This window comes from Gossypium raimondii, chromosome 10 (genome assembly GCF_025698545.1).
Source record: "Gossypium raimondii isolate GPD5lz chromosome 10, ASM2569854v1, whole genome shotgun sequence".
NCBI classification, from domain to species: domain Eukaryota; kingdom Viridiplantae; phylum Streptophyta; class Magnoliopsida; order Malvales; family Malvaceae; genus Gossypium; species Gossypium raimondii.
In genome coordinates, this window is record NC_068574.1 from 4,693,103 (window position 1) to 4,712,576 (window position 19,474).

Below are 19,474 nucleotides of genomic sequence, written 5' to 3' on the forward strand. Positions count from 1 at the left end.
TGAAAATAAAAGAGAATTTTTGGTGATCCCGAGATATTAAATTATTGGGAAACCGTTTGTTTCAAAGTTATCAACTTTTCATACAATACAATTTATAATGTAATATCATAAAAAATAAAATAGATTATACAGAAATATAATCTGCCTTAGATTGAAATAGTAATGTTGAGGAAGGAAATATTTTCAAGTTTTTATTTTAAATTCTATTTTTTTTAAAAATTGTATATAAAAAATAAAACTACTCTTAAAATTATATTTATTATTTTATAAAAATATTAAATTTTTAATACTTTTACCATTGAAACGAAACGGTTTATATCAAAATTTGTACATCTTATAGGGGAACCTTGCATCATGACATCATGAGCTGATGACATTAGATCATGATCAATATTGATTAATTACTAGTTAAACGGGAAAGTGGTGATCATGGCATGGCATGCCATGCATGATCATTACATTAATTTCTTTAATCCTATCCAAAGTGTGTGTACTTTTCCACTTATGATTGAATTGAAATGTACAATTTTCTCTTGGTTAATTTCACAGAATTTTCCATTAAGATTTACTCCTTTTTGATTAAAGTATTAACAACTTAGTTCACTAAATGAGTGTTGTTTATATATATATATATAAATTTAGAGAATGGAGTTTATGTTTTTTTTAATAATCTTATTATAGGTTATGATTATATCTGCTCTTTCTGATATAATGCTTAGAACTATTCATTATCCTTTCTCAACCTATAAATAAAAAGATAATGCGCTTGAGCGTACTCGAACTCATATCCTCTTGCATTGCCAACAATGCCTATATCAAACAAATTAAGACTCAAGCGACTTATGTTACTCCACTTTAACATGTATTTTTTCTATTCAGATTATGTTACATGATTTTTAATTGTTTTACAATTCATGGTTAGCCCACTCTGTAATGTCATTTCCAAAATTTGAGTCTCGATCTCCCCTTAAGAATGCAATGTACACTACCATTAACGACATATAACATTTAATGATTAAATGTTAATAACATTTAAAAATGTTAATAACCGTAACACTTAATTAAGTATTTGTTTGGATTAAAGAGCTATCAATAATTGATAAAAAAAGTATCTATAAAATATAAATTTGAATTTAATAAAAAAATGCTTGAGATAACTACAACTTAACCTGTAATTACTTGATTTGAAAAAAAAAAAAAACCCGCCTGAACTCTAATGCCCTAACCCAAAATGAGACTAAATGAATAGTGTTCAAAATTAATTAAAACTTAAATTAACTCAATCCGATTTAAAAATAATCAGGGCGGTGCCAGGGTGGTGGTAGAGATTAGCTCCCCTAAAATGAAAAAAAAAAATTTTTAGTTCATTAAAATTTATAAATTTTAAGTTAGCACATTGTAAAATTATACTTTGACCTTAAAATATAATAAAAATTTGATTAAATCATTTAAAAATTATAAAAAATAATGTTAATTTTCATAAAAATATATAATTTAATTCAAGCCCCCTCAAAAAAATTTTTTTGACTTGATCTTAGATATCAACTTAAACCACATAAGTGATGTATATATATAAGTAAAAGATTGAAGAATTGAAGCCAAAAATGATGTAACTTAAACGACCACACAAGTCCTTGGTGATTCTGTGTAGGTCAGATGTAAAAGTTATGATTTGAGAAATGGGTAAATATTCCCAAAAAGTGCAGCCATGCGTACGTGAAAGTTAGCAGTCTTAAAACTCAGAGGACCTTTCTCTTCTTTTGATTAAGGAAATAAAGGAACAAAATGGCATCTCTTTATATACTTTCGTGCAAAACGTTAACTTGTTCTCCCGCAATTCCATGTTTTATTTTCAGAAAAGCTGCTCTTTCCTTTCCATCCCTAGCTTTCGATTAAATTACAAACACTGCTTTTATGTATGTAAAACAAAGTCTGGTGGAAGTTGGCATGCATGCATGCATGCATACATGGCCCTGTCAGTTTCCAAGCCAAAAAGAGAAAATTTCAAAACGCTAAAATATTCTAGAAACCGATATGATCTCTAATTAAGCTCATCCGTCGGCAGTAATGGTGACTTTGTTTGAATGTACTATCAGAAACAAATAGTATTAATACATTGTGTTTTTTTGGGGGGTCGTCATCAATCTATCTACCAAAATTGACATGAAAATTACCATAGTATAAGCAATGAAACAGTGACAACGGCCTAAAATCAGCCATGTCACGCTACATTAATTATGGAGAAAATGATGGCTAAGGGACTCACTCACTCGACGCATGCTCATTTGCCCTTCAGTTTTCACCAACGTTACATGACAATGAAAAGCAACGGCAACTAAGGTGACCACATCTTTTAATTGCCTACCTCACACTCGTATGTATCAAAGTTGTTCAAGGAGAAGCCGTACCTCACCAATTTATGATTGGGTGAAGTTTATGTATGATATTGATATATTTTATATTAGTTCAAGCTTGATTTAATTTGAAATATAGGTCTAAAATTTTACCCAACCATGTTTATATTTATAAATAATTATCTCAAGATTATTTTAGGTCCACTCAATTTATTTTTAATTTAATATTTAATGTTTTAGATGAATTTTCTTTTATTAAAAAAAATTGAATTTAGACAATTTAACATATTTTTTAATGTTTAGATAGTATTGTATTATTATATATTTAAGTTTATGTGATATGAATTACAAAATATATAAAAATAAATTAAAAATATTACAAAAGTATAAAATGAGTTGGGTTGAGTCGAGCTGTGGTCAAAAATGTTGAAGCCCAACCTATATTTTAAATGGACTTTTTGCCTAATCCCATTTTAGGCTTCGTACATTTGTCCAAACCCTCCAACATTTCAAGTAAGCCTTTGAGCTTAGACGGATAGCCCGACTCATAAACAAGTCTAACATGTATGAGTGAACAATTGATATATCGTTAGTGAACAACAATATGACACATTACCGGTGAAATAAAACAAAGTGAAGGACCTATAAACAAATACTAATAACTTTGTTTAAATATAAACCCTAAACGCTTAAATTTGAGACCCTAAACTCGATATAAACTCTAGACTGTATTGTGATTTTGTTAATAACATATTGAGATTTTTTCAATACGAACTCCTTATGTCACATATAGTGCATATGATTTTACGCTTTTAATATTTAAATAGCTTTTCTAAAATATTGTACTTTTAACTGCAACGATTAACGTAAAACAATAATTCTTATTTGAATTATTGAATATAATTAAAATATATTAACTTATCAATTCAAAGACTATAATAGAAAACTTTCAAATAATAATTAAAGTATTTTTAACATATTCAACATCAAATATAATTTTACTTTATGTAATTAATGAAAACAACATTATTCAAAATAATAAGTAATTAACATAATTAACTTCAATATTAATTAAGTGATAATCAATATACTTAGAATTCCATTGAAATTTTACATCAATAAAGTTAGTGCAATGTTTTAAAAAATTAAATTTGCACAACTTTTGTTTACGTCAATTTTTATAACTAATACTTGGTAAATTATAATTATCACAACCTTTTCCACCTATATCTTATGCTTAGAATTCTATTCAAGTAATAACCTTATTTTAAAATTAGCACAATTTTTAATTAATAATTATAATTTATATTCTAATTATTTTTAAATGTGTAATTATCACTACTTCTATTAAATATAATTATTTTAAAATGTATAATTATTCCAACTTCTATTTTATTTCAATTTTAACTAACAATTCTAAATTAAATATTATAATTATCTTAAAATGCTAATTTAGTAATATAATGAAAAATAAAGTGTATTCTCGTCGGTTCAAACGTTTTTCTAAACTCGTGCTTTTATATATATTATAAATATTACTTGGGACATTGCAAAATATATATCACTTGAGTTTTGCAAATTTTTTTAAAAATAGGCTAAAGATGTAACGCCCCAAAATATAAAATTTTTTATCTTTTTCATTTCAGTAAATTAGGATGACAAACACCCCTAAAATAAATATTAAATGGAGCAAAGACTTAACAAGAATGGGTAGTAGCCTAAATTATTAAGCATGCTTCCTTCCCCCAAGCTCAATTATGTTCGAACTTCAATTCCTCCATTTTTATATTTTATTTTTCGACAGAAGGGGTAAATTTACCCTTTAGCCCTCCAATTTTGAAAACCCTAGGTATTTAACCATTTTCCTAACTATAATTAAACTATAGTTTCCTTTCCAAATTTTTTTTATGTTGCTGAAATTATTTCTTGCATCCCAAATCCGAAATCAATCACCGTTCAACCAGTTATTCCTATCGATTTAGCAAATCCCCGTCAATTTCATCTCTAATCTAGTCAAGAATTGGTAAGTTCAGTTCAATCCCGGTGATTAATCCCAAATTCTTGTAGTATTTACATCTAGTGTTAACCTTTCATCCAAATTAATGAATCTTTTACGAATCTTGCTGAAATTCTCGATAATCTTGATAAACCTTGAAAATTGTTATTAATTTTTGCATAAATGTCATTTGAAGAACTCGATTTAGGTACCTCAGACCAGACCTAATCATGAGGAACGATGTTCGAGATCTTGGAGACAGGTGTGCATTTCATTACAAGCGAATCGAGGCAAACCATACCTTGGGATAGGGCCACACGGCCAGTCGCATAGGCGTGTGGGCCACACATGTGGACCACACGGCCATGTTCCCCTTGAAATCCTAGAAAATTTGATTCTCACACGGCTTGTTGATAAGCCATAAAAGTAACACATTTTTAATCCCATTGATCTTGATGCATTTCTGAATGATTAATCATGTAAATTAGTGAATTTGATGCTCTAATCCTTTAAATTCATGTCTTCATACTTAGGAGAGCATTTGAGAGAAAAATAAGCGAAAAACAACCCAAAATCGAACAAATAAAGCTGTTTCCAAGATCCACACGGCCTAGGCATTTCCACACGGACTGGCCGCACACCCATGTGCCAGCCCGTGTCGATATCGCACCCTGCTTCTTAAATACACGAAAAAATCCAATTTTTAAACTTTCTGAGCATTCTAAAGTCTATAAATACCAATTAGAAGAAGACCTAAAGGGGAACTCAGAGAATATCAAAGAAAGCACTCGAAGAATGCCATCGAAATAAGCTCGGAAGCGGATCTCCCTCAAGATCGAAGATCTCCATTTAATTTCTTTCAAAATTTTATTGAGTTTCTTTATGTCTTATGGTTATTCTGACTTTGAGATGTTTTCATTCAAGACTATGAACTAAATTCCTTAGATACCTAGGGAAGATAAAACATATGATGAATCTTATTATTTGATTTCTGATTTACGCGATAAATACTTGATTCTTGTTCTCAATTATGTATGCTTATTTCTTGTATTAATATTTCTGAGATATTAATTCAAGTTTAATGTGCTTATTTTAGTGGAGCAAAAGTCTCTGTTTAAGAGTAGATCTAGCATAATTGAGTAGAGTTGCATCCAATCCTAGAAATAGGACGACATAAATATACCAGATTAGAGTCAAATCTAATAGGGGAATCCATAGATCGAGTTAATGCGACAATAGTGGTTTTAATTAGAAAGAGATTCCAATCAATCAACCTAGAGTCAGTTATTCTTACTCTCGAAAGAGATATTAACATAATTTTGGGATTTCTATTGATCAAGACATAAGTGAATACATTGTTTAATTCAGATTCATAATAATAGGTAATGTCTAGGCTGATTCTTTCCTGGGTATTGTTTATATCATTGGTTATCTTCGATTATTTTCCTACTTCATTCTCTGTTGCGTTCTCAGTTAGATTAGTTTAGTAATTTTAGATTAAAAACAATCACTCCAATTTGTCAACTAAATAATAGAAAAACGGTAATTACTAGTACTTTTAGTCCTCGTGGATACGATATTCCCTACTCATCATAACTATACTATTGTTCGATAAGTGCGCTTGCCTTAGTCATATTTATAGTTAGTTTAGTGATCATCAAGTTTTTGGCACCGTTGCCGGGGACTAAAATATTAGGAACACTTATTTTTATTAATTTAGCCATTTATTTTTATTGCACTTTATTTTTTTATTTTTAGTTTAATTTTTGCATTCTAATTTTTCTTTTCTTTTATTTGCTTATGGCAGATTCTTTTAGTTTATGACTAGAAGAAACTCTTCGGGACCATTACTGTTTGATAGCGAAATTAAAAGTACAGCTCGCAGAAATCATAGAGAAGCAAGGCAGAGTTGATAGAGTATAGTAGACGAGCAAGAGGACGTTATTATTATTTCTGAGGAGATGGGTGATAATTAGAATAATCAGCTACCTCCTATAGTTCCTGCAAATCCAGATCTTGTTCCTTGTACTATGTACGATTATGCCAAGCCCACTCTAACTGGGGATGAATCGAGTATTGTGAGACCCACCATTACTACGAATAATTTCGAACTGAAGCTGAACACTATTCAGATGGTACAACAATTTGTTCAGTTCGATGGTTTGCAAGATGAAAATCCAAATACTCATTTGGCTAATTTTCTGGAAGTCTGTGATACTTTCAAGATGAATAGCATTTCTGACGACGCCATTAGCCTATGGTTATTCCCTTTCTCGTTGAGGAACAAGCCAAACAGTGGTTGAATTCTATACCACAAGGTTCTATCACTATATGGGATCAAATGACCGAGAAATTCCTACTGAAGTACTTTCCACTGGCTAAGACGGCCAAGTTGAGGAATGATATCTCTTTCTTCATTCAAATTGACTTAGAAACCCTATATGATACATGGGAGAGGTATAAAGACTTATTGAGACGATGCCTTCACCATGGGTTACATTTATGGCTATAGGTTCAAACCTTTTACAACGGTTTGAATCCCTTAATTAGACAGTTAATCGATGCAGTAGCGGTGGTACTCTCAACAATAAAACACCTAAAGAGATGTATGAGTTTATAGAAGAGATGGCATTGAATAATTATCAGTGGCAAGTCATGAAGACTAAGCCGATGAAAGCAGCTGGTGTTTTTAACCTAGATGCGGTCACCATGTTATCAAATCTGGTAGAACTTTTAAATAAGAAAATTGATGGTTTATGTGTTTCTACGCAGGTACATCCAGTGATCTAGTGCGATACGAATGGAGGAGGAATGAATAATCTAGAATATTTACCCTATGGTCCTAGCATAGAGAACGAACAAATCAACTATATGAGTAGTAATTCTAGGCCTCAAATTAATCCTTACAATAACACCTATAATGCAGGTTGGAAGAACCATCCCAATTTCTCTTGGGGTGGTCAAGGAAATCAAATAGCACAACCCCCTCCAGGCTTCTAACAACAACTTTACCAGCAAGAGAATAAGCTGAACCTTGAGGAGATGTTAACGAAGTTTATCTCAGTGTTAGAAACTCATTTTCAAAACATTGAACTAGGGTTTAAAAATTAACAAGCACCGATTCAAAGGCTCGAGAACCAAATAGGCCAACTTGTTAAGTTAATCTTAGAACGACCACAAGGTAGTTTGCCTAGCAATATCGAAACTAACCCTAGGGAGCAGCTTCATATAATTACTGTGCGAGATGAAGAAGGGTTAGTTGAATCTGAACCAGAATCGAAGCAATGGTAAGTAGGGGTGTACAAAATTCGGGTAAAACCGAAAAAATTATTTTTCGATAGGGGTATACAAGTTTTTCGGTCGGGGGTCGGTTAATTATTTTTTGACTTTTTGGCTAACGGTTAATTCAGTTCGAAATCGGCCGGTTAATAGAATTTTTTTTATTTAACCGAAAAAATAATAAATAAAATTATAATATATAAATTGGCCCACTATTCACCTAAATCCAACCCAATCCAAGTATCCAACCCAACCCAATCCAATCATAAAAATTACAAATGATTTAATAAATAAAAACAAATTTCTAAAACTAAAACTAAAGTCTAAAAGTCTAAACAAATAATTTAAAAAATAAAAATAAAATTCAAAGACTTATGTAATGTTTTTAATTATGTAGTGATTCAATTCGGTTAATTCGGATAATTCGATTAATTTGGGTAATTCAGTTAATTCGAGTAATTTAGTTAATTCGGTTAATTTTTAACCAAAAATAAAAAATATATAATTTTCGGTTAATTCGGTTAACCGACCGAAGTAACTAAAAAAATTTCAGTTCGGTTAACGGTTAAAATTTTTAAAAGGTCGGTTAATTTGGTTAATGTTATTTCGGGTCAGTTAACCGACAGAACACCCCTAGTGGTAAGTAACGGTAAGGTCAAGGTAAGCCAGAATGAACAAAAAATGATCGGTAAGGAATATAATCCTCGAGTATCATATCCTAATGCGACGAAGAAAGACCACACGAACGAATAATTTGGTAAATTTCTTAAACTTCTAAAATATTTACCTATTAACTTACCATTTATTGAAGCTCTTTTGCAGATGCCCAATTCCGTTTAATTTTTAAAGGAGCTTTTGGCGAGCAAGAGGAAGTTAGATGATTCGTCGCATGTGGAGCTAAATGCAGTTTGCTCAGCCATTTTGCAAAATAAACTACCCAACAAATTGAAAGATCCAGGGAGTTTTACTATTCCTTATTTAATTGGTAGTTTGAATATTAAGAACGCTTTGGCTGATTTAAGGGAAAGTATTAATGTCACGTCCCATAAAATGTTTAAACAATTAGGTCTTGGGAAACCAAAACAAACTTGGATGAGTATTCAATTAGCAGATAGAACCACTAGATTTCCTAGGGGTATTATTAAATATGTTCTTGTAAAAATTGATAAATTCATATTCCTTGTTGATTTTGTTGTTTTAGACATGGATGAGGGTAATAAAGTACATTTAATTTTGAGGAAGACCCTTTTTAGCAATTACTAGAACTATTATTGATGTTGGTACAGGTGAGTTAGTACATCTTGTAGGTGACGAAACGATTACTCTCCAAGCTTGTGATTCTGTTAAGACATCTAATGATCGAGATGATATTACAAATTCTTTTAATATGAGTAACCATGTGGCTCAAACTTCTTTGCAGGAAATCCCTCGAAAAAACGTGATGGAGCCACGTTCCAGTCCATGCGACAGAAACAGAACGACTCATGATGAATGAATGTTGCAAATCGATGAACTAGATGAATGGCGAACACATGTTAAGGAGAAACCAAAAAAGCACAATGAAGAGTTAATGAGACACCATGATAAGCATGTGGATGGAACGAAATAATTTAAGGTTGGAGACAAGGTACTTCTAGATAAAACGGATCCTTGAATTGTCACGTCAGAGCTTGATGCAAACGGATCAAATCTATTTACGGTACTGAATGTCTTCCTATATTGTACATTTAAGGTAAATAATACTCGACTTAAACCTTATGTTGATAATAGAATTGATAACGAGAAAGAGGAGTTTCGACTCCGCGAACCATCGTGACTGTGCAAATGTAAGGTAGGTCGAGCTTAGACTTTAAATAAGTGCTTCTCAAGAGGCAACCTGAGTGTTAACACTGCTAATTCTTTTAATTTTATTTCATGTTATTTTTAAAACTAATTAATTTTCAAAATTTTAAAATAAAAAAACAGTGCTTTTGACCCACACGGCCTAGACACACGGGCGTGTCCCAGGCTGTGTGCACTATAAGGGGTTTGACAGTGAGTTACACAGCCTGACGACATAGGCGTGTGACCCACATGACCTGGACTCACAGGCGTGTCCTTAGCCGTGTGGATACTGGGACTTAAATTTTCAAAAATTCTATGGTTACATGGCCTAAAATGACACACACGGCCTAGTGACATGACCGTGTGACCCACACTGACGTGTCCTAGGCTGTGTAAAAGTTGGAGCTAATTTTTTCAAAGTTAGAGAGTTACACGGGCAAGAGACATGGTCGTGTGAGAAACACGGCCAAGCCACACGGGCATGTGGGATCTCACATGGACGTGGGAGAAGCGAAGGAAAACGCACATGGCCTGACATATGATGGTGTGTACCACACGGCCTGGACACACAGGCGTGTCCATGGATGTGTGGAAACTGGGTTAACTTTTAATTGCACACAGGCTGAAAATACTCCACATGGCCATGTGGCCCTAAGTATAGAATTCCTTTCTCAATTTGTCTTTTTCTTCTTCCCCAACCAAGCTACCCCATTTATTTTATTTTATTATTATTTTTTATATTATTTAATTTTATTTTCTTAATTTTTTATTTTATTTTTTCATTATTCTTATACTTAGATTTTAAATTTATTTTAATTTTTCTGCTATTTTTAGTATTTTTACTATTATTATTACAATTACTTTTAAGTTTATTGGTATCATTGAGTTTACTTTTTTTTGTTTTTGTTTTTATTTTTATTTTACTTTCTTATTTATCTTTCTTTTTAATTTTGTTTTAGTTGCTTAATTTTTTATTTATTTTTAAAACTTATTTTAATTATTATTTTTTGAAAGATATTTTATGGTTGTTTCTACTCGAGTTATAACCCATTAATCTTCACTATTTGTGTTTATTTTCTTATTAGTTTGCTCGGAATCATGCACTACATCTAGATTTGTCTACAATTCTGCTTTTCACCATTCTAGCAATTTCATCCAATATTAAGGCAGTTTCAGTTTTCTCCCTCTCTTATGATATTCTGTTTATACTGTGATTATCTATGTTTGTACATTGAGGACAATGTACATCTTAAGTGTGGGGAGGTTATTTATATAATTATTAGAAAATCCCTAAATTATATCTTGTGTTTAAGTAATTTTCTCATACTTCTAATAGAATGAATTTTTATCGATTTGTGATTTTTATTGATGTGTTTTGGATTAAATTCATAGGTATCTGTGCATTGGTTGTTTTAAACTTTAAGAAATGAGAGAATCAAGCATGATAAGTTTATTTTTAGAATTAAAAATTTTAGGTTGTTTCCCTAAATTGAGGTATTACCTTGAAGTTTTAAATTTACAAGTTTAACATCAAAAACCATAATTTTTTGTAGGATTATTGGTTATGAGTGTGTCAATTTGATTTGTTATTCTAGAACTTGCGTCAATTATACATGTCGAGACCACACATTTTGATTTGATATACTGAGATGGTAAAGGCACTTAGGTTTTAACTCACTTATCCCATAAAAAGCTTACCTACATAATTAACCCTTAGTGAACCCCGTTGAGCCTAACACACCGTTTCTTGATTTACCCATTAATATTAACCCATAACTTTTTTTTTCGTTGAAACTTTTTCCCATTTTATTGACTCCTTTTTTTTCAAGATTTGATTTGGTTAGTTGCCTAATTGTGCTCTTTTGTTTGATTTGCTGAACTATTTCTTATTGTTCTAAAAAAAGAGAAAAAAATTTAAAAAAAATATAATAATAAAAATTGGTCATTATTTAGTTCTATGTTGATTGAGCTTGAATAGTTAAATTCATATTTTGAGAAAAAGCTCGTTTTTATTCTTGAATAGTTTTCATTTGATGTAATTGTCTTTTTTTATTAAGCATTTGTTTATTTTTCTAGTTTGGTAATTTATCAATTCGATCTCGATTTTAACCAACTTTTTCAGCCTTTCTCCACACTCTTAACCTAAGCCCCATTCTCTTAAAGACCTTTTGATTTATGTATCATATCATTTTATAGTAGTGGAGATTTGATTTTCATGCAAGCCTATGGTAATGATTTTTCATGTTTGACTATTGAGTGCTTATTATTAAACCTTAAACACTTTGAGTGATTCGAGTGAATCTTTAGTGAGGATGCCGATTCTTATCGATTTTGAATTAAAGGTAATTACTTAGATAAGGGAAATACTTATGTTTTCATGCTTTCAAAATGTTCGACTTGGATTGTTTGAATCTTTAGTGCTCTTTTAGTTGAATTATCAATGTATGATTATTTTTGAATTATGACGAAACATCATTGATGAGAATTATTAGTTGAAAAAGATTAATTTTAATTGTGAGTTGAGGATTTTGCTTGAGGACAAGCAAAAGCTTAAGTGTGGGGATATTTGATAAGTCATAAAGGTAACGTATTTTTAATCTCATTCTTGACGCGTTTTTGGATGATTAATTATGTAAATTAGTGAATTTGATGCTCCTAATCCTTTAAATTCATGTCTTTATACTTAGGAGAGTATTTGGGAGAAAAAAGAGCGAAAAACGAGCCAAAATCGGACAAATAGAGCTATTTACAGGATCCACACGGCTTGGGCATTTTTACACGGGCTGGCCACACAAGCTGGCCACACGCCCATGTGCCAGCCCGTGTCAATATCGCACCCTACTTCCTAAATACATAGAAAAACCCAATTTTTAGGCTTTCTAAATATTCTAAAGTCTATAAATATCAATTAGAAGAAGACCTAAAGGGGCACTTAGAGAAGATCGAAGAAAGCACTCAAAGAACGCCATCGAAATCAACTCAGAAGCAGATCTCCCTCAAGATCGAAGATCTCCATTTAATTTCTTTCGAAATTTTATTGAGTTTCTTTATGTTTTGTGGTTATTCTGACTTTGAGATGTTTTCATTCAAGATTATGAATTAAATTCCCTAGATACCTAGGGAAGACGAAACCTATGATGAATCTTATTATTTGATTTCTGATTTACGCGATAAATATTTGATTCTTGTTCTCAAATTATGTATGCTTGTTTCTTGTTTTAATATTTCTGAGATATTAATTCAAGTTTAATGTGCTTATTTCAGTGAAGCAAAAGTCCCTATTTAAGAGTAGATCTAGCATAATTGAGTGAAGTTGCATCTAATCCTAAAAATAGGACGACATAAATCTACCGGATTAGAGTCAAATCTAATAGGGGAATCCATCAAATCGAGTTAATGCAACAATAGGGGTTTTAATTAGAAAGAGATTTCAATTAATCAACCTAGAGTTAGTTGTTCTTACTCTCGAAAGAGATATTAACATAATTTAGGGATTTCTACGGATCAAGACATAAGTGAATAAATCATTTAATTGAGATTCATAATAATAGGTAAAGTCTAGGTGGATTCTTTCTTGGGTATTGTCTATATCATTGGTTGTCTTCGATTATTTTCCTATTTCATTCTCTGTTGCGTTCTTAGTTAGATTAGTTTAGTAATTTTAGATTAAAAACAATCACTCCAATTTGTTGGCTAAATAATAGAAAAACTGTAATTACTAGTACTTTTAATCCTCGTGAATACGATATTCCCTACTCACCATAACTATACTATTGTTCAATAGGTGCGCTTGCCTTAGTCGTATTTTTAGTTAGTTTAGTGATCATCACCTGCTACACGGTCGTGTCTCCCCTAAAGAAGATTTATTTTACGAATACCACATAGCCATAGTCTATCATATGACCTAGCCACACGACAATGTAACCCCTCCACACGGTCCAGTCACACAACCGCGTGTCCCATGTTTTCAGATTTTACAATTTTTGCTTAGAATTTTATATTTTGTGCAGTTTAGTCCCTAAATGGTTCCCGAACTATTTTTAGCGTTTAATTTTAGTCAATTGAGTCCCTAATAATCTGAATATAGCTAGATTCCATAATATGATTGAATGAATTATTATATATACGTAAGCATGAACGATGAATCAAGTATATGTCTCTTGTATTTGTACTAGTGATTATACGTATAGCATGCCTTATTTGTACCGTTAATTCAAATCCCTGCTAAGCATGTTTTTGCCATTGTAGTAATTAATTCTGAGCAAATTTATTGCTGTCACAATGATCTGTTATAAGCATATAATTTTAATCTCGTTCTAATCTATTATATGTATGTCATATTGCATTGCATGGGGCGAGACGCTTTGAAAAGGATGAAGTTTTGGCAGATTATTAATCTGCAACTCTGGTGGTTTATCCACATACCTTATGACAGCTTTCATCTGCAATTATGTTGTGTACTCACAACCATCTGGCATCGTATTAACCTGCAACACTGGTGGCTTGCCCATCCATTATCTGGAAGTTCTTATATGCATTTATGTTGTGTATTCAGAATCATCTAGCAGCGAGTTAACATGCAACTTTATGGTTTATCCACAACTTTGTGTATAGGGATAGACGAGTTATGGGGAACTCTTATTATGGTGTGTAGCGGTGGGGTAGGATCTTTTCCGTTAAAATCTGAAACTATGTTGCATTTACAAAAGTATGTGCGAACGATTATGAGATTTTCTAAAATGATATATATTTATGTATATATATATATGCTTATGATGTTGATATGTTAATTCGATATTCCGAATCTGTTATTGCGAGTTATTATATGTGATGTGATTTTGTATATTATTCAGTTGCGTTGATTACCATGTGATGGAACTCACATTGAGCTTCATAGCTCACTCTCTTTTATTTTCAATCTTTTCAAATAACCCACCAGGTTAGAACGTGGGCACAGTATCCGAAGGGTCTCAGCTCAATTTTGTTAAATATTTTAGATATATTAATTGCATTTTATTATTATTTAGAGTTTGTACTATTTTATTTTGAACTGTGACATGAGACTTCGGATTTGATTTTTTTTTGTTTATTTACAACTTGCATTACATTTAATTTAATTTTAGAATATTTAATTATTAAATAGTTATGCACGGACCCGATTTTTATTAAAAACATAAATAAATGCCATCTTTTTCCGTTACTAAATTTATAATTAAAACTTTGAGGAATAATAAATTAGTATTTAACTAAGTTTTCTACTAAATTAAATAAATGTTTTAAGATGACTGTTTTCGAAACTTCGATAGCTCACTAGATCACTTCGGTGGTTAATGTAATCTTCAGAATTCGGGTCTAACATTTAGGCCGAGTTGGGGAGATTACAAAAGAGGTATATAAGCCCTTGAACCTTTCTAGTAAAATCAATTAAACTCCTATACTTTTTCCACTTAATTGAGTCTTTAAACTTCAAAATTATAATCAATTAAGTCCTTTAACCGTTAAAGTTAGCGGTCAACCATTGAAGGTTAACTATTGTCGTTTTGAGGGGCTGTGTTTGTCACTCCAAGGTTGTCACATGGTGAAATCTAGTGTTTTATAATTAAAATCATTTAAAATTTATTAAAATTATAGAAGACTTATAGAATATTATAAAATATTATAAAAATAAAAAATATTATAAATTATAAATATATATATATATAAAAGTGCAAAAAATAAAAATTATGTGAAAAATCATGAAAATTCAAAATTATATGAATTGCGTAAAAAAGTAAAGTTATGAAAAAATATTAAAATTAATAAAATTTACAAAATATTATAAAACCATAAAAATTATAAAACAAACTAAAAATACATGAAAAAATATTTTAAAAATATCATTTTCTTTTCATTTGCACACTAACCATCATTTAATCATAAAAGCTATTTGTTATGCTCATCTATTGTGAACCTCCCAAAAGCTTGTACCCCTTTATCCATCGTCGATGTCAGAAGAGTGTTTTAAGATGCAAATTAAAGAACGCAAGTGACAAACTGGCAATCAAGGCTATATATAAAATTGTAAATTTTTTTTTTTAGTTTTATCCTTTTTGTTATTTTGAATATTTTGTAATAACTTGTTTGTAATTTTATATAATTTTCTATTTTATATTTTTTTTCACTTTTCTATATTTTTATAATAATTATAATAATTGTTTATATGTTAAAATTTTCCATATTTTTTACAATATTTTAATTCATATAACTTTTTAATAATTTATATAATTTTTGTATAATTTATAATAAATTTTATAAATTTTAGTCATTTATAATATTTTTATAATTTTTTGCACTTTTATATATTTTTACATATTCTTTTGCAACTTTTAATATTTTAATTATTTTTATGATTTTCTATAATCTTTTTAATGATTTTTTAATAGTTTTAAGTATAAAACACTAGATTTCGCCATGTGACACAATCCTGACGTGCCAATGGCGAAAACAACGCCCAAAACGACAGTTGTTACTCTTAATTCTTAAATGGTTGGCCACTAACTTTGACAATCAAGGGATTTAATTGATTGTAATTTTAAAACTTAAGGTTCAATTGAGTGAAAAAAATATAAAAACTTAATTGATTTTTTTTTTTTTTGGAAAAGTTTCCTTTAACCTTTTAAATATTTATTGATATCGTTATGTATTATGACCTTCGGAATATATGAAAAAGAATTTTAAAAATTTTAATAATCCATATTAAACATATTTTCACACAACATACATAGCACAAATTTCTCATGCGTTTTCTCCGTCCATTTTAAGGATGGCTTGGATCACAAGTTGAGATATAAAATACACGTGGAGGTGTAGAAACTCCTTGATGGAAATTGGAAAAAGCCAATATGTAGTTCTATGAAAGCAAAAATAAAGTGTGATAGCTATAGCTCAGTCATATTCATAATACCCCACAATTCCTTTCCTTTGGACGCTTCATGTGATGTAGCTAGTGTGTGTGCATATAAACACACAATAGATTTTGCTAGCACTTAGTAAGTTAATACAGTAGATTGTTATACCCACTATGATGTTTCATGTGGACTCTTTAAAACTCTTAATTATAATTTATTGTTAACGGTTAATACGATAGTATTGTACAAGGTTGTTACGTCAGAAAAAGACAACCTAAGATACATGTAGGATCGATGTACCATAATGCCAACTTACCTAAACTAGCAGTGTCTGTTTAGCTACTGATATGGCCTACTACGTGTCACTATAAAACAATGAATGATCCGCTATATAAATCCAAGAGATCAATCCCGTCATTTTCATTCTTCTCTTCTTCAACCTCCTTCTCCACCCCCACATAAGTGAACCAACCTCATCCCTCATCCTCATTCCCTTATTTGTTGATAGTTGGTATCTACAAAAATACAAATATATAATACATAGCATATTTCTCAATTTTAAAAACCCTTCACTTGTTTGATCAATTATTCCTAAAAAGTTAATAATAACAAACGGTCAAAAATCAAATTTCCATATATACCCACCAATTTAAAAAAGTTGCTTCCAATCACTATCTTTTTCTGCATTGGATTCATGCTTTCATCATCATTTCTCCTTTAAAAATTAAAAACAAAGATTTCCCTTTTTCACTATTCACATTAATCTCAAGTTTCCTCTTGCTTTCTCTTTTTATAAATAAAATTACTATTTAAGTCATAAACAGGTTAATGACATTAACTTGAAAGAGATAAGGACATGTCCACCAAGGCTTCAAACATAAACATTGGCTTTAATGGGGCCTAACGGAAGAAGATTTCCCAGAAAACTGACAAAATAAGAAAAAAAGGAAAGAGTATATTGCATATCTCTAATTAATAAATTCAACATCAAAGTGGATGAAGTTGGGAGCTGTGTTATCAACGGATGCGGGCGAGCATGAGCCAAATCAGGCGCCCAAATTTCGGCAACAATACCCCCATGTGTTAGGTGTGCATAGACGCCTAATTTCTTTATGTTTTTAGGGTCGTTTTCATTGATTTTTTTTTTAAATGCAGTATTTAATTGAACAAAATTGAATAAGGTAAGGTCTAAATCTTTTTTTTCCAAAATCAAATTACGATTCGATCAATCCGAGTGATGTAGACTTCTATTTAGTAACCAATATGGACTCCATTACTTGTTGAGACTTGAACTAATAATAACCCCACTTCTAACACTTATTAGACGAAAATGAACGACAAAAGAAATTGGTGAGAGTTTATCAATGACAAAAAAGAAATTTCATGGAAAGTTTGTTTTGATCATAAGAAGCCACTTAGTTTACGTGCTTGCTTTTAGCATTTTGGGAATTAGCTTGTTAGCATCCAACTCTAAAGACCAAAAATATTTAGGTATGTCTTTGTGAGTTGAGGTTGATTTTAAGTTTAGTGAGGTTATAAATTTTCACTTCCATTCCTTCTTACGTGTATAAGACAAGGATAATTAAAAGTTTTTGAAATATAAATTTTATAACAATTAAGTTATATAAACGTTGTATTGTAAGGATGAGTGTTCAGTTGAATCGAATGAAAAAAATTCGAGTTAACCGAGTTGACGAATTTTATTTTATCATCCTAACTCGATTTGAAATTTTCTCAAATCAAGTGAGATGGAATTCGAATAGAATCGAATCGAATATATTTGTTCGAGTTAAATTAAAAAAAGAACATTGGGTCATTGTAGCCACTAGTGCCCGCTGTAATTAAATTTGTTATTAACTTTCATCCCCTCATAATTTATTTATTAATCTTTTATATACAAATTAGCTTCTTTGCTTGCTTAGTTACTTCAATTATCTTATGATTGTTGTAACTATGTATTTTAAATTAAAATTATATTAAATGTAAAAATGTGATTTTTAATAAAAATTATTTTAAAGATAAAATGTGAAATTGATACCAACAAAAATTTTAACACGAATATTTTATGCCATCATCAATAATTAATTTTACCAAAATTGATAAAGATTCAGTATGATTAAACAATTCAAGAAAATAAATATTACAAAATGAAAAATTTAATTCAATAATATAAATAGTAGACATAAATTCGAAAAAAAAGTTGAGTTTGATATTTAGTTTATTTGAGTTATCCGAATTTGGAAATTAAACTTGATTTGAACTCGAAATTCAAAAAAGAAAATTGAATTGATTCGTTTAACTCAATAATTTGATTCGAATAATTCAACTTTTTTAAGTCAAATCGGATTTTACTCACCTCTACAATAGAATAGTTCACATAAGAGTGGCACAAGAAACCATTTAAGGGTAAGGTTTTAAGATGATGCTTTTAGCACAAATTGTGGCTGATGGTTGATCTTGTGTCCCTTTTATTTTCGAAGGAGTATCTATAAAAGAAAGAAAATTTGGAATTACTCCCTCGATTGCCTCTTTAGTAAAATAATTGTCTCTTGACTAGACCCCATCTTAAACCCTAAGTTAAAGTATGATTTGAATGTATCCGATATGGTTGATGTATTTAGACAGTTGAAAGAACTAAAGAGGTTGGATTAATATCATAATTGTTGCCGTGGTGATGCTCTTCGTAGAGCTAATACTTATTATGTATAACAATAAATCTCTGAAAAAGTATAAAATAAATATAATAAAAAAATTTTAAAAACAAATACATAATAAATTCCTCTTATAAACTTCTTTTAAAATAAACAAATATTGAATCTACTTTATGACATGGAGATATTAAGAGGTGAAGTATTTACATTCAATACTTACCTTGTTAATATGATTTTCTAAAAAGGATTATTATGATTTGTCACCAAAGATACTTTATTGTATATCATAACTATTTTACTTGTTTAGTTTCCAAAAATAGGTTTTTTCTTTTTGTTGTTTAAAATAGAAAATATGAAAGAAAACATGTTTAGTTGAAATTTTTAAAAATAATTTTTGAAAACTGAAAATAGAAAAATATGAGAAAATTAAGAAACAATATTAGTTAATTTCAGCTCACGTCCATTTCTTCATAGACCTTTCAA

General features: G+C 30.2%; 1 non-coding gene across 1 annotated transcript; it reads right to left on the reverse strand.

Annotated features, from left to right (window-relative positions):
• Positions 1 to 6,739: 6,739 nt before the first annotated feature.
• On the reverse strand, positions 6,740 to 6,846 carry LOC128034222 (small nucleolar RNA R71). Its single transcript, XR_008190353.1, has one exon. It is a non-coding gene; the product is annotated as a small nucleolar RNA R71 (small nucleolar RNA).
• Between the last annotated feature and the right edge of the window lie 12,628 nt (positions 6,847 to 19,474).